This window comes from Lissotriton helveticus, chromosome 4_1 (assembly GCF_964261635.1).
Source record: "Lissotriton helveticus chromosome 4_1, aLisHel1.1, whole genome shotgun sequence".
Classification (NCBI taxonomy): Eukaryota; Metazoa; Chordata; class Amphibia; order Caudata; family Salamandridae; genus Lissotriton; species Lissotriton helveticus.
Window position 1 is genome coordinate 1644105430 of NC_136063.1, and position 17406 is coordinate 1644122835.

Consider the following 17406-nt stretch of genomic DNA (forward strand, 5'->3'; position numbering starts at 1 on the left):
AAAAGTATATAGTTAAGTTACAAAAAAAATTGATGAACTTTTAACCTGCAGGTGTCTTAGAATGTTCCAGAAAGTGTGGTGATAACATAGGTTGAACTTATTTAAGTATTAAGAAGCTTTTCGTATGGAAAACTCAAAATAACCAATGGAGATAAGTTTTGGAATGTCGTTGAAAGAATGAAGTATTCTGATTTATTCTTTACATATATTTATGTGTGGAGGGACAGAGAAATTGTGCCATTCCTGGTTCCATTCTTGATGAAATCGGTGCTTTACATGTACTATGTGACAAAGAGAGAATTGTCTGCGTGTGTGACATTTGAAATCTGGATAACAACTACAAAGGTGAGTTAGAAATGAACAAGGTGTGTTATGTGTTCTGTAGTAGTGATTAAGTATTTGAGGTGATGTTTTTAAGTAAGAAATATAGTGTTAGTAAAGTGTGGTGTTTGATATTGGTTATAAAATATGCATACCGTTTCAGCTGTTGTTAAATAAGTACTTTATATATGTTTAGGAATTTTTCACAAAGAAGAAGTGTAGTTTGTTATCTTTATAGGACTGTATGGTTTTGAAAATGAGATACAGCGTTAATTTGGTTTTGTAATGTATTCGGGGAGATGAACAAAATGTTGCATGTTTGTAAATTATACTTTTTATGGAAATAGTGGGATTGGGGGTGGTGGTAGGAGATTTATGTGTTATTAAGTTAAAATCGATGTAACGAAACCCAGAAATGTTATGTGGGCAGGTTATGGTCTAATTTTTGACACTTAGAGGTAGATTTGAATGTAAGTCGAGGTAGGTTGTTGTACTATGAGGACGTCTACAGTGTTTGGAGATTACATGGAGAGGAGATGGAGTTAGGAAAAGTGATACGTTCCTTTTATATGTACGCATAGCTTGTATCATGTGATCCTAGGTTGAGCTATAATATGAACATGGTTACAAGTGATTAATGAAAAGGTAGATATACTAAAATATATGGTAGTAAACATATTAATTATTGTCTGTTCCTATGGAATAGAAGTGTTTGGGGAGTGTTTATTTAGAAGAGATGTTTTATACATGTATGAGAGATAAGAAAGAAATGGAAATGTGCGGTATATTTCCTGTATGACTTTGTTGACATTAGAAAACTACATGTGATTTTAAGTGATACTATTTGTTAGGCTGTGTCCCTGTGCTGGATATATGTAGGTGTTGAACTGGTCCGGGTTTTACCAATGCTGAGCTTCACTGTCCCTTTTGAGACACTCGTCAATTTATTAATTCCATTTAATGTCTTTAATATAGATATAGTAAAGGGACGGTATATCAAAAGTTTGGGAATTAGGACTTTGTTTACTCTTCCCATCCGTGTTTAAACATCTTTTGTAATATATACATGTCTAGCTGGCAAAGCTGGTGTAGTTCGACTGGGCCCATTTATAAATCGTGCTGTGGGATGGTTTATGTTTTATCCTCCAATTTTGATGTTTGAACACTTTTGGCTGATAAGTGTTCCAGCAGACACTTGTTAAAATTAACGTTGTATATGGGTATAGTTGCTCTACTGGGAATGGTGGGTGTTTCTGTTTGATTTTATACGGTCAACCAAGGGCGGGGGTGGGTGTGGGGGAGGTGGTTATGTTGCTGATTGAAACACAGAATATAGTAACGTGCAGATGTCGAGCTACTAAAGGTGATATAGTACCACTGGGAGCACTTATAAAGCGCCCTATGGCATGGGATATGTTTTAGTCGCAAATTTGCATGTTTTAATAAGTTTTCCGGATGAGCATTTCGGGAGACAACTATTGAAATTAAGCCTCGGTACGGCTATATTGGCGCTTCTACGCTTGGTTGGGGTCTTTCTTTTATTGCGTAAAGTTAATCAAGGGCGGGTGTTGAGGTGGTATGGTGGTACTGTGACTATTTATAAACCGTCTTATGGTATGGTGTATGTTTGAGTTGCAAAATTGCAGGTTTTAATAGCTTTTGCTGATGCGTGTTCCGGCAGACACCTGTTGACATTAAGTCTATCTATGGCTTAGTGGCAGTAACAGGAGTGCTGAGGCTTGTTGTATGATTTCATACAGTTAACCAAGGGCGGGGGTGGGTTTGGGGGAGGTGGTTGTGTTGCTGATTGAAACACAGATTATAGTAACATGCAGATGTGGAGCTACTAAAGGTGATGTAGTACCACTGGGTCCATTTATTAACCATGCTATGGGATGGTTTTTCCTGCCAATTTGCATGTTTGAATACTTTTTGTTAATAAGTGTCCTGGCATACACCTGTTAAAAGTAAGCCTGTGTATGGGTATAGTGACGCTACTAGGAATGGTGGGGGTTTCTGTTTGACTTTGTACAGTTAAGGAAGGGCGAAGTGAGTGTGGTGGAGGTGGGTATGTTGCTGATTGAAACACAGAATTTAGTAACAGGCACATGTTGAGCTACTGAAGGTGATGTAGTACCACTGGGAGCGGTTACTGCAAAAACAACAATGATGGACAGAATGTGGATCAATGTCACACATTCACCCCAGTCAAAAGATCTGGGCCCAAATCCATCGTTTTTCCACTCCACACCACCCTGGGTTAGACAATGGCGATATGCAAATCAGCGCTGACCCTGTGCCCCATGGGAACAGTCCAGTCCGAACTACAAAAGCCATGTCCTTCCCAGAACGGAAACAAGCATCCGAGGACCGGCCCGGTTTCGAGGTAACACCTCTCATCAGCCCGGCTAGCTTGCTTCCAGTGGTGTGGAGTGCCTGGGACTCACGTCTGAGCATCCCCAGTACACTTAGAGCGGTTACTGCAAAAACAACAATGATGGACAGAATGTGGATCAATGTCACACATTCACCCCAGTCAAAAGATCTGGGCCCAAATCCATCGTTTTTCCACTCCACACCACCCTGGGTTAGACAATGGCGATATGCAAATCAGCGCTGACCCTGTGCCCCATGTGAACAGTCCAGTCCGAACTACAAAAGCCATGTCCTTCCCAGAACGGAAACAAGCATCCGAGGACCGGCCCGGTTTCGAGGTAACACCTCTCATCAGCCCGGCTAGCTTGCTTCCAGTGGTGTGGAGTGCCTGGGACTCACGTCTGAGCATCCCCAGTACACTTAAAGCGGTTACTGCAAAAACAACAATGATGGACAGAATGTGGATCAATGTCACACATTCACCCCAGTCAAAAGATCTGGGACCAAATCCATCGTTTTTCCACTCCACACCACCCTGGGTTAGACAATGGCGGTATGCAAATCAGCGCTGACCCTGTGCCCCATGGGAACAGTCCAGTCCGAACTACAAAAGCCATGTCCTTCCCAGAACGGAAACAAGCATCCGAGGACCGGCCCGGTTTCGAGGTAATACCTCTCATCAGCCCGGCTAACTTGCTTCCAGTGGTGTGGAGTGCCTGGGACTCACGTCTGAGCATCCCCAGTACACTTAGAGCGGTTACTGCAAAAACAACAATGATGGACAGAATGTGGATCAATGTCACACATTCACCCCAGTCAAAAGATCTGGGCCCAAATCCATCGTTTTTCCACTCCACACCACCCTGGGTTAGACAATGGCGATATGCAAATCAGCGCTGACCCTGTGCCCCATGGGAACAGTCCAGTCCGAACTACAAAAGCCATGTCCTTCCCAGAACGGAAACAAGCATCCAAGGACCAGCCCGGTTTCGAGGTAACACCTCTCATCAGCCCGGCTAGCTTGCTTCCAGTGGTGTGGAGTGCCTGGGACTCACGTCTGAGCATCCCCAGTACACTTAGAGCGGTTACTGCAAAAACAACAATGATGGACAGAATGTGGATCAATGTCACACATTCACCCCAGTCAAAAGATCTGGGCCCAAATCCATCGTTTTTCCACTCCACACCACCCTGGGTTAGACAATGGCGATATGCAAATCAGCGCTGACCCTGTGCCCCATGGGAACAGTCCAGTCCGAACTACAAAAGCCATGTCCTTCCCAGAACGGAAACAAGCATCCGAGGACCGGCCCGGTTTCGAGGTAACACCTCTCATCAGCCCGGCTAGCTTGCTTCCAGTGGTGTGGAGTGCTTGGGACTCACATCTGAGCATCCCCAGTACACTTAGAGCCGTTACTGCAAAAACAACAATGATGGACAGAATGTGGATCAATGTCACACATTCACCCCAGTCAAAAGATCTGGGCCCAAATCCATCGTTTTTCCACTCCACACCACCCTGGGTTAGACAATGGCGATATGCAAATCAGCGCTGACCCTGTGCCCCATGGGAACAGTCCAGTCCGAACTACAAAAGCCATGTCCTTCCCAGAACGGAAACAAGCATCCGAGGACCGGCCCGGTTTCGAGGTAACACCTCTCATCAGCCCGGCTAGCTTGCTTCCAGTGGTGTGGAGTGCCTGGGACTCACGTCTGAGCATCCCCAGTACACTTAGAGCGGTTACTGCAAAAACAACAATGATGGACAGAATGTGGATCAATGTCACACATTCACCCCAGTCAAAAGATCTGGGCCCAAATCCATCGTTTTTCCACTCCACACCACCCTGGGTTAGACAATGGCGATATGCAAATCAGTGCTGACCCTGTGCCCCATGGGAACAGTCCAGTCCGAACTACAAAAGCCATGTCCTTCCCAGAACGGAAACAAGCATCCGAGGACCGGCCCGGTTTCGAGGTAACACCTCTCATCAGCCCGGCTAGCTTGCTTCCAGTGGTGTGGAGTGCCTGGGACTCACGTCTGAGCATCCCCAGTACACTTAGAGCGGTTACTGCAAAAACAACAATGATGGACAGAATGTGGATCAATGTCACACATTCACCCCAGTCAAAAGATCTGGGCCCAAATCCATCGTTTTTCCACTCCACACCACCCTGGGTTAGACAATGGCGATATGCAAATCAGCGCTGACCCTGTGCCCCATGGGAACAGTCCAGTCCGAACTACAAAAGCCATGTCCTTCCCAGAACGGAAACAAGCATCCGAGGACCGGCCCGGTTTCGAGGTAACACCTCTCATCAGCCCGGCTAGCTTGCTTCCAGTGGTGTGGAGTGCCTGGGACTCACGTCTGAGCATCCCCAGTACACTTAGAGCGGTTACTGCAAAAACAACAATGATGGACAGAATGTGGATCAATGTCACACATTCACCCCAGTCAAAAGATCTGGGGCCAAATCCATCGTTTTTCCACTCCACACCACCCTGGGTTAGACAATGGCGATATGCAAATCAGCGCTGACCCTGTGCCCCATGGGAACAGTCCAGTCCGAACTACAAAAGCCATGTCCTTCCCAGAACGGAAACAAGCATCCGAGGACCGGCCCGGTTTCGAGGTAACACCTCTCATCAGCCCGGCTAGCTTGCTTCCAGGGGTGTGGAGTGCCTGGGACTCACATCTGAGCATCCCCAGTACACTTAGAGCGGTTACTGCAAAAACAACAATGATGGACAGAATGTGGATCAATGTCACACATTCACCCCAGTCAAAAGATCTGGGCCCAAATCCATCGTTTTTCCACTCCACACCACCCTGGGTTAGACAATGGCGATATGCAAATCAGCGCTGACCCTGTGCCCCATGGGAACAGTCCAGTCCGAACTACAAAAGCCATGTCCTTCCCAGAACGGAAACAAGCATCCGAGGACCGGCCCGGTTTCGAGGTAACACCTCTCATCAGCCCGGCTAGCTTGCTTCCAGTGGTGTGGAGTGCCTGGGACTCACGTCTGAGCATCCCCAGTACACTTAGAGCGGTTACTGCAAAAACAACAATGATGGACAGAATGTGGATCAATGTCACACATTCACCCCAGTCAAAAGATCTGGGCCCAAATCCATCGTTTTTCCACTCCACACCACCCTGGGTTAGACAATGGCGATATGCAAATCAGCGCTGACCCTGTGCCCCATGGGAACAGTCCAGTCCGAACTACAAAAGCCATGTCCTTCCCAGAACGGAAACAAGCATCCGAGGACCGGCCCGGTTTCGAGGTAACACCTCTCATCAGCCCGGCTAGCTGGCTTCCAGTGGTGTGGAGTGCCTGGGACTCACGTCTGAGCATCCCCAGTACACTTAGAGCGGTTACTGCAAAAACAACAATGATGGACAGAATGTGGATCAATGTCACACATTCACCCCAGTCAAAAGATCTGGGCCCAAATCCATCGTTTTTCCACTCCACACCACCCTGGGTTAGACAATGGCGATATGCAAATCAGCGCTGACCCTGTGCCCCATGTGAACAGTCCAGTCCGAACTACAAAAGCCATGTCCTTCCCAGAACGGAAACAAGCATCCGAGGACCGGCCCGGTTTCGAGGTAACACCTCTCATCAGCCCGGCTAGCTTGCTTCCAGTGGTGTGGAGTGACTGGGACTCACATCTGAGCATCCCCAGTACACTTAGAGCGGTTACTGCAAAAACAACAATGATGGACAGAATGTGGATCAATGTCACACATTCACCCCAGTCAAAAGATCTGGGCCCAAATCCATTGTTTTTCCACTCCACACCACCCTGGGTTAGGCAATGGCGATATGCAAATCAGCGCTGACCCTGTGCCCCATGGGAACAGTCCAGTCCGAACTACAAAAGCCATGTCCTTCCCAGAACGGAAACAAGCATCCGAGGACCGGCCCGGTTTCGAGGTAACACCTCTCATCAGCCCGGCTAGCTTGCTTCCAGTGGTGTGGAGTGCCTGGGACTCACGTCTGAGCATCCCCAGTACACTTAGAGCGGTTACTGCAAAAACAACAATGATGGACAGAATGTGGATCAATGTCACACATTCACCCCAGTCAAAAGATCTGGGCCCAAATCCATCGTTTTTCCACTCCACACCACCCTGGGTTAGACAATGGCGATATGCAAATCAGCGCTGACCCTGTGCCCCATGGGAACAGTCCAGTCCGAACTACAAAAGCCATGTCCTTCCCAGAACGGAAACAAGCATCCGATGACCGGCCCGGTTTCGAGGTAACACCTCTCATCAGCCCGGCTAGCTTGACTCCAGTGGTGTGGAGTGCCTGGGACTCACGTCTGAGCATCCCCAGTACACTTAGAGCGGTAATTGCAAACACAACAGTGATGGACAGAATGTGGATCAATGTCACACATTCACCCCAGTCAAAAGATCTGGGCCCAAATCCATCGTTTTTCCACTCCACACCACCCTGGGTTAGACAATGGCGATATGCAAATCAGCGCTGACCCTGTGCCCCATGGGAACAGTCCAGTCCGAACTACAAAAGCCATGTCCTTCCCAGAACGGAAACAAGCATCCGAGGACCGGCCCGGTTTCGAGGTAACACCTCTCATCAGCCCGGCTAGCTTGCTTCCAGTGGTGTGGAGTGCCTGGGACTCACGTCTGAGCATCCCCAGTACACTTAGAGCGGTTACTGCAAAAACAACAATGATGGACAGAATGTGGATCAATGTCACACATTCACCCCAGTCAAAAGATCTGGGCCCAAATCCATCGTTTTTCCACTCCACACCACCCTGGGTTAGACAATGGCGATATGCAAATCAGCGCTGACCCTGTGCCCCATGGGAACAGTCCAACGGAAACAAGCATCCGAGTGTACTGGGGATGCTCAGACGTGAGTCCCAGGCACTCCACACCACTGGAGTCCAGCTAGCCGGGCTGATGAGAGGTGTTACCTCGAAACCGGGCCGGTCCTCGGATGCTTGTTTCCGTTCTGGGAAGGACATGGCTTTTGTAGTTCGGACTGGACTGTTCCCATGGGGCACAGGGTCAGCGCTGTTTTGCATATCGCCATTGTCTAACCCAGGGTGGTGTGGAGTGGAAAAACGATGGATTTGGGCCCAGATCTTTTGACTGGGGTGAATGTGTGACATTGATCCACATTCTGTCCATCACTGTTGTGTTTGCAATTACCGCTCTAAGTGTACTGGGGATGCTCAGACGTGAGTCCCAGGCACTCCACACCACTGGAGTCAAGCTAGACAGGCTGATGAGAGGTGTTACCTCGAAACCGGGCCGGTCCTTGGATGCTTGTTTCCGTTCTGGGAAGGACATGGCTTTTGTAGTTCGGACTGGACTGTTCCCATGGGGCACAGGGTCAGCGCTGATTTGCATATCGCCATTGTCTAACCCAGGGTGGTGTGGAGTGGAAAAACGATGGATTTGGGCCCAGATCTTTTGACTGGGGTGAATGTGTGACATTGATCCACATTCTGTCCATCACTGTTGTGTTTGCAATTACCGCTCTAAGTGTACTGGGGATGCTCAGACGTGAGTCCCAGGCACTCCACACCACTGGAGTCAAGCTAGCCGGGCTGATGAGAGGTGTTACCTCGAAACCGGGCTGGTCCTCGGATGCTTGTTTCCGTTCTGGGAAGGACATGGCTTTTGTAGTTCGGACTGGACTGTTCCCATGGGGCACAGGGTCAGCGCTGATTTGCATATCGCCATTGTCTAACCCAGGGTGGTGTGGAGTGGAAAAACGATGGATTTGGGCCCAGATCTTTTGACTGGGGTGAATGTGTGACATTGATCCACATTCTGTCCATCACTGTTGTGTTTGCAATTACCGCTCTAAGTGTACTGGGGATGCTCAGACGTGAGTCCCAGGCACTCCACACCACTGGAGTCAAGCTAGCCGGGCTGATGAGAGGTGTTACCTCGAAACCGGGCTGGTCCTCGGATGCTTGTTTCCGTTCTGGGAAGGACATGGCTTTTGTAGATCGGACTGGACTGTTCCCATGGGGCACAGGGTCAGCACTGATTTGCATATCGCCATTGTCTAACCCAGGGTGGTGTGGAGTGGAAAAACGATGGATTTGGGCCTAGATCTTTTGACTGGGGTGAATGTGTGACATTGATCCACATTCTGTCCATCACTGTTGTGTTTGCAATTACCGCTCTAAGTGTACTGGGGATGCTCAGACGTGAGTCCCAGACACTCCACACCACTGGAGTCAAGCTAGCCGGGCTGATGAGAGGTGTTACCTCGAAACCGGGCCGGTCCTCGGATGCTTGTTTCCGTTCTGGGAAGGACATGGCTTTTGTAGTTCGGACTGGACTGTTCCCATGGGGCACAGGGTCAGCGCTGATTTGCATATCGCCATTGTCTAACCCAGGGTGGTGTGGAGTGGAAAAACGATGGATTTGGGCCCAGATCTTTTGACTGGGGTGAATGTGTGACATTGATCCACATTCTGTCCATCACTGTTGTGTTTGCAATTACCGCTCTAAGTGTACTGGGGATGCTCAGACGTGAGTCCCAGGCACTCCACACCACTGGAGTCAAGCTAGCCGGGCTGATGAGAGGTGTTACCTTGAAACCGGGCCGGTCCTCGGATGCTTGTTTCCGTTCTGGGAAGGACATGGCTTTTGTAGTTCGGACTGGACTGTTCCCATGGGGCACAGGGTCAGCGCTGATTTGCATATCGCCATTGTCTAACCCAGGGTGGTGTGGAGTGGAAAAATGATGGATTTGAGCCCAGATCTTTTGACTGGGGTGAATGTGTGACATTGATCCACATTCTGTCCATCACTGTTGTGTTTGCAATTACCGCTCTAAGTGTACTGGGGATGCTCAGACGTGAGTCCCAGGCACTCCACGCCACTGGAGTCAAGCTAGCCGGGCTGATGAGAGGTGTTACCTCGAAACCGGGCCGGTCCTCGGATGCTTGTTTCCGTTCTGGGAAGGACATGGCTTTTGTAGTTCGGACTGGACTGTTCCCATGGGGCACAGGGTCAGCGCTGATTTGCATATCGCCATTGTCTAACCCAGGGTGGTGTGGAGTGGAAAAACGATGGATTTGGGCCCAGATCTTTTGACTGGGGTGAATGTGTGACATTGATCCACATTCTGTCCATCACTGTTGTGTTTGCAATTACCGCTCTAAGTGTACTGGGGATGCTCAGACGTGAGTCCCAGGCACTCAAACACCACTGGAGTCAAGCTAGCCGGGCTGATGAGAGGTGTTACCTCGAAACCGGGCCGGTCCTCGGATGCTTGTTTCCGTTCTGGGAAGGACATGGCTTTTGTAGTTCGGACTGGACTGTTCCCATGGGGCACAGGGTCAGCGCTGATTTGCATATCGCCATTGTCTAACCCAGGGTGGTGTGGAGTGGAAAAACGATGGATTTGGGCCCAGATCTTTTGACTGGGGTGAATGTGTGACATTGATCCACATTCTATCCATCACTGTTGTGTTTGTAGTACCACTGGGAGCACTTATAAAGTGCCCTATTGCATGGTATATGTTTTACCCACAAATTTGCATGTTTTAATATATTTAGCTGATGAGCGTTTCGGGGGATATCTGTTGAAATGAAGCCTCTGTATGGCTATAGTGGCGTTTCTATGTTTGGTGGGGCTCTTTCTTTTATTGCGAAAAGTTAAGCATGGGCGGGTGTGGTGGTGGTGTAATGGTACTGTGACTATTTATACATCATCTTATGGTATGGTGTATGTTTGAGTTGTAAAATTGCAGATTTTACTAGCTTTTGCTGGAATGGAATGGAATGGAATGAGAATTTATATAGCGCAAAACTGCCACCCTACGGGTATCCTGGCCCTTGGTTAGAAGTAACGACAGCACAGCAAGCTCAACTGTCACTATCCGAAGAGCTAACAGGTAGTCCTTGGAAAGAGCCAAGGTTTGAGGCTCTTCCTAAACCCTGTCAGTGATCTTTCTAGCCTGAGAGTTAGAGGCAGCCCATTCCAGATGTAGGGGCAAGTATTCCGAACGCTCTGCCTCCCTTCCGGGATTTCTTAAATCTGGTAGTTGTGATCAGATTAGTATTTGACGATCGGAGCTGCCTCCTTGGGTTATACCATGTAAACATTTCTTGCACGGGATGGGACCCTGTCCATGTGCTTCCTTATACACAATGCGGAGAGATTTAAAATGAATTCTCTACTTAATGGGCAGCCAGTGGAGATCTTTTAACGCCAATGTCGTAGAGGACCAACGTTGTCTGTTGAGCGCCAACTTTGCTGCCACTACCTGCACCCTCTGTAGCCTTTGTACAATGTAAAGTGGTGCTCCCAAATATAGGGAGTTACAATAATCCAACCTACTCAGTATTATGCCTCTCACCACGAGCGGTCGAGAGTCTTCTGAGAGTAGGGGAAGGATCTTACGCAATACCCGCATCAGAGAGAAGCACACAGTGGCAGTTTTATTGGCTTGTGTGCCCATTAAAAGATTTTCATCAACCATAACTCCCAGATTGCGTACTACTTTGGCCGGAACCAAGGGTTCACTCTCCGGAGTAAGTTTAAATTCTATTGGCAGATGTTGTGACACTCTGGTAGCTGGAGAGTACACCACCTCAGTCTTTCCCCCATTCAGCTGTAGGGGGGGTTTCTTAAACCAACTTGCAGTTTGACACATACACTCCTGGAGGGTGTCAATAGACACCCCTTGTTTCCCCTCCAGGGAGAATATCAATTGAGTGTCATCTGCATAGTTGACCAGGTCTACCCCGAAGGACTTAATGAGGGGGAAGAGGGGGCGTAGATAGATGTTAAATAAAATTGGGCTTATTGCCGAGCCCTGTGGCACCCCATGATGTACTGGGGATATGAGCATTCCGTCAGACACCTGTTGACATTAAGTCCATGTATGGCTATAGTGGCGCTAACGGGAGTGCTGGGACTCTTTGTTTGATTTTGTAAGGTTAAGCAAGGGGTGTAGGAGTGTGTACGTTGCTGATTATTATACGGATATTTGTAACGTGGAGATGTGTAGCTAGTAAAGGTAATCTAGTGCCACTGGGTCCATGTATTAACCGTGCTATGGGATGGTTTATGTTTTTCCTGCCCATTTGCATGTTTGAATACTTTTGGTCGATAAGTATCAGCACACACCTGTTAAAATTAAGCCTGTGTATGGGATTAGTGGCGCTACTAGGAATGGTGGGGGTTTCTGTTTGACTTTGTACAGTTAAGGAAGGGCGAGGTGGGTGTGGTGGAGGTGGTTATGTTGCTGATTGAAACACAGAATTTAGTAACAGGCACATGTTGAGCTACTGAAGGTGATGTAGTACCACTGGGAGCAGTTATAAAGTGACCTATTGCATGGTATATGTTTTACCCACAAATTTGCATGTTTTAATATGTTTTGCTGATGAGCGTTTCGGGGGATATCTGTTGAAATGAAGCTTCTGTATGGCTATAGTGGCGTTTCTATGTTTGGTGGGGCTCTTTCTTTTATTGCGAAAAGTTAAGTTTGGGCGGGTGTGGTGGTGGTGTAATGGTACTGTGTCTATTTATACATCATCTTATGGTATGGTGTATGGTTGAGTTGTAAAATTGCAGATTTTAATAGCTTTTGCTGGAATGGAATGGAATGGAATGAGAATTGATATAGCGCAAAACTGCCACCCTACGGGTATCCTGGCGCTTGGTTAGAAGTAACGACAGCACAGCAAGCTCAACTGTCACTGTCCGAAGAGCTAACAGGTATTCCTTGGAAAGAGCCAAGTTTTCAGGCTCTTCCTAAACCCTGTCAGGGATCTAGCCTGAGAGTTAGAGGCCGCCCATTCCAGATGTGTGAGGCAAGTATTCCGAACGCTCTGCCTCCCTTCCGGGATTTCTTAAATCTGGTAGTTGTGATCAGATTAGTATTTGACGATCGGAGCTGCCTCCTTGGGTTATACCATGTAAACATTTCTTGCGCGGGATGGGAGCCTGTCCATGTGCTGCCTTATACACAAGGTGGAGAGATTTCACATGAATTCTCTTCTTAATGGGCAGCCAGTGGAGATCTTTTAACGCCAATGTCGTAGAGGACCCACGTTGTCTGTTGAGCGCCAACTTTGCTGCCACTTCCTGCACCCTCTGTAGCCTTTGTACAATGTAAAGTGGTGCTCCCAAATATAGGGAGTTACAATAATCCAACCTACTCAGTACTATACCTCTCACCACGAGCGGTCGAGAGTCTTCTGGGAGTAGGGGAAGGATCTTACGCAATACCCGCATCAGAGAGAAGCACACACTGGCAGTTTTATTGGCTTGTGTGTCCATTAAAAGATTTTCATCAACCATAACTCCCAGATTGCGTACTACTTTGACCGGAGCCAAGGGTTCACTCTCCGGAGTAAGTTTAAATTCTATTGGCAGATGTTGTGACACTCTGGTAGCTGGAGAGTACACCACTTCAGTCTTTCCCCCATTCAGCTGTAGGGGGTTTTTCCTGAGCCAACTTGCAGTTTGACACATACACTCCTGGAGGGTGTCCATAGACACCACTTGTTTCCCCTCCAGGGAGAATATCAATTGAGTGTCATCCGCATAGTTGACCAGGTCTACCCCGAAGGACTTAATGAGGGGGAAGAGGGGGCGTAGATAGATGTTAAATAAAATTGGGCTTATTGCCGAGCCCTGTGGCACCCCATGATGTACTGGGGACATGAGCATTCCGTCAGACACCTGTTGACATTAAGTCCATGTATGGCTATAGTGGCGCTAACTGGAGTGTTGGGCCTCGTTGTTTGATTTTGTAAGGTTAAGCAAGGGGTGGGGGAGTGTGTACGTTGATGATTATTACACGGATATTTGTAACGTGGAGATGTGTAGCTAGTAAAGGTATACTAGTGCCACTGGGTCCATGTATTAACCGTGCTATGGGATGGTTTATGTTTTTCCCGCCCATTTGCATGTTTGAATACTTTTTGTCGATATGTATCCAGCACACACCTGTTAACATTAAGCCTGTGTATGGGTATAGTGGCGCTACTAGGAATGGTGGGGGTTTCTGTTTGATTTCGTACGGTCAAGGAAGGGCGGGGGTGGGTGTGGGCACATGTTGAGCTACTGAAGGTGATGTATTACCACTGAGAGCACTTATAAAGTGCCCTATGGCATGGTATATGTTTTACCCGCAAATTTGCATGTTTAATACGCTTTGCACATTAGCGTTCCGGCAGACAGTTGTTGAGATTAAGCTCCTGTATTGCGATAGTGTGTCTACTAGGTTTGGTGTGGCTTTTTCTTTGATTTTGTATGGTTAAGGAAGGTTGGGGAGAGGGTAGTGCAGTGGCAGTGTGCTCATTTATGAATCAAATCGCTTTATGGTATGGTATATGTTTTTGTGGCAAATTCCCATGTTTTAATACCTTTTGGTGTTGGGTGTTCCAGCAGACAGCTACACAAATTACACAACAATACTGTGAATAATAAATCTTCGTGCTGATAGATACTCTTCTACTGTGGTAGTAGGCTGATAGCGTTGATGGAAAATTATGAAACTTGGTGCCGTTGTAGATTTCAATGGAAGCTTACACTGTTTCTTTGCTACTATGGTGTAGTTAGGGTTCTAAGTGGGAGAAAAAAGTAGGGGTGCTCTAAAGGGGGGGGGTTCAAAGCTCTTAAAGGGGTGTGGGCTATGCAAGTTGGGCCGTGGTCGAAATCAACATAAGTGTCATTGTGTGCTTTCGGAAATCCTTTCCAATTATCCTACGTTCTGAGAAAACATTCTTTAAAGGATTGCCCTTCCTTCTACAATGTGGGTAACCTAGCGTGATGTCTCTCTCCTGTTCTCAGTAGTGAGCAAAATAAGCATGCATACATCGATGTGCATGCTCTCACTGCATTGTAGTAGCAATGCTCTCACTGCATTGTAGTAGCAATAAAAAAATTTACTATCTTTGAGAGGTCCGAAAATAGAGCCCGATAGAGAGCCGTTTGGAGGCTCCCTGACAATAAGTGCCGGTCCTCAGATCCGGCCTAATTAAAGCGCAATATCAATCCATCCTAAGCACTGCACCATTCAACCATCTTTTAATTGATGCATATATTACTACTTATATACATACATTCATCTGTTCCTGCGCTTATCTTAAGGATCTATCAGCCCACTCGCCCATTGTAAGCACTGTGCTATTCATGCAGCCATACAACTATATATGCATAGATACATCTGTCCCAGAACCAATCCTAAGCATATATCAGCCCACCGTCTATCGTAGGTACTGGTCCCTGCAATAATTCATCCTTCCATCCACCCATACATTGATACATCCATCTATGAATCTATGCATTGATGAATCTGGCCATGCATCTACTTGCCCTTTATTCAACTATAAGTTCTTATTTCCGTGCATCATCCGCCCCGATCCTAAATACGATGTATTATACTCATCCACCCAGCCTCTTAAGGGGTCAAAAAGTTTTTTTTATAAAGAATAACAAAGCTTTGAGTTGTTCTTTGTGGAGCATACTTCACCACCCTTCTCTGGTTGTATTTTAAACAAAGGTACATCTAGCAAAAAAGAAACGTAAGTGTAAGACGTTAATTTATAAACATTACGTTTTGTCAAGTTGTATATAGGTACATTGTTTTATAGTGGTCGTGACTGACAGATACTGAATACCTGTACTTCTTGCATTTGAGAAAGTAAACCAGAGAGCTAATTTGGGGGTGTGAGAACCTTGAGTTCTATATTTCCATGTGAAGTACAGTATAGGAATGTAAAAGTAATTGGAAAGCCTTTATGTTCATATTAAAGAAAGGGTGTGAGAACCAAGTGAGGCAGGCAAAGCGTATGTATTCGTAGCACTAAAACAAGACCGTGTGTAAGGTGAGAGCAGGTTTGTGTTGGAGTTGCCTGCTTGTTGTCGTTTGCAGAGGCGCAAACAGAGCGAAATTTCGGGGGAGCCTAATTCTTTCAGCAATAGGCAGAGTGGGGATGTAGGGGCTGTAAAAAGGGGTGAAAAAGAACAGAGTCTCCTTTACAAAAAAATTATCTTTTGAAGACCTGTGAAGTACTCAGGTGTGGCTCTGTGTGTGTGCCCGGGAAGCTGTCTCAGAGAGTTCGGTGCAATGGGCGTTGCGCGCCTGGTGGTCTGTCTGCTAATCACCCCACGATGATGTTGCTCCTGCGTTGCCAAAAGAGAAGGGAAATCCTGAAAGAAAATGGCTCTCTGTAAAGGATTTCCATTCTCCTACAATGCGAGTTACTTGGCATGATGTCTGCAATTCTAAGTAGTGAGCAATGTGCATGCTCTCACAGTGTCACTGTAGTGTAATAAAAACAAAAAAATGTATTATGTTTGTGAGGTCTTAAAATAGAGCCCTATAAAGACCCGTTTCAGGGCCCCCAAAAATAAAGTGCTGGTGGTCAGATCCCCAAAGACCCCCCCCCCCACTTAAAGCCCTGGGTGCAATGTTATGTTTGCGAAGTTGTAGATAAAATTGTTATGCTAATAATGGAAATTTGTGTGTGTGCTGTTTGGTTGATAATATCAACCTAAGTACATAGATTAACATTTTTTAAAATACTATTTATAAAGTTGTCTGCAGTGGGTTGCAGAGAAAGTGCTGTGGGGTGGTGGGGTGTGGCAGAGAGGTGAAAAGGTAACTAGACAATATATCAAAAAAATATATAGAATGGCCATAATATCGAATGAACACAATATAGTGGTTACAAATATCGAATTGAAGGTAAGTAATATATCGATTGTCAAAATATAGAAGTCAAAATAATCAAAGTATATAATATAGGCATTAAAATATATAGAATTTTTTATAATATTGAATTTTTTAAAGTGTTTTGTATGTTAGTATATGTGTGAATAGTGTATATTATTTTTGTAATTAATTTTATGTTATTTAATTTTTGCGTAATTTAATTCTGTAGCGGGTTGTGGGTTTATAGGGGACTAGGGTGGCAAGTAATTTAATTGTAATCAATTATATATTTTATTTATTTTTTATATTGATTTTTAATTTATTGTTAATTCATTTTTAATTGGTAATTCTTTTTTAATAATTGGTAATTCATTTGTATTAATTAATTATTTAATAATTATGTACATTTTAATCATTTATTTTCTGTAGTGGGTTTATAGGGGAATAAGGTGGGAAGTAATGTAATTGGAATTAATTTCATATTAAAAATATTTTTGTGTATTCATAATTAATTTCCTGTTAATTATTACTTGGTATTATTTTTCTTAATAATTAGTTTTTGTTATTGAAAATGAATTAGTTGTTAATTATTTATGAATAGGTAATTGCTTTTTAATAACTAATATTTACTTGTATTTCTAATTAAGTCATTATTACATATATCAAATTGGTAATTCATTTTAATTAATGTTTTATTGGTATTGATATATATATATTTTTTTAAACTTTGTTTATTGGTAATTTTGGAAAGAAAGAGGACACAATACAGGCGTACAACAACAGAAAATAAAAAGAAAACGATACATAGGCTGGTTCATAAAAGTCTGGGGCAGCATAGATAGCAATCAATAGGTACAACAAGGCAGGTTACAAGTGTTCAGTCAGTTCATGTACGAGGTGAGAGGAGGCGGAATCCGCGCAGCAAAACATGTGCAAATCACAGATAACACTATTTAAGGAGCACTCATCAGGTCAAACAATTGTCATGTAACGAGAGTAGCATTTCACATAAAGCAGG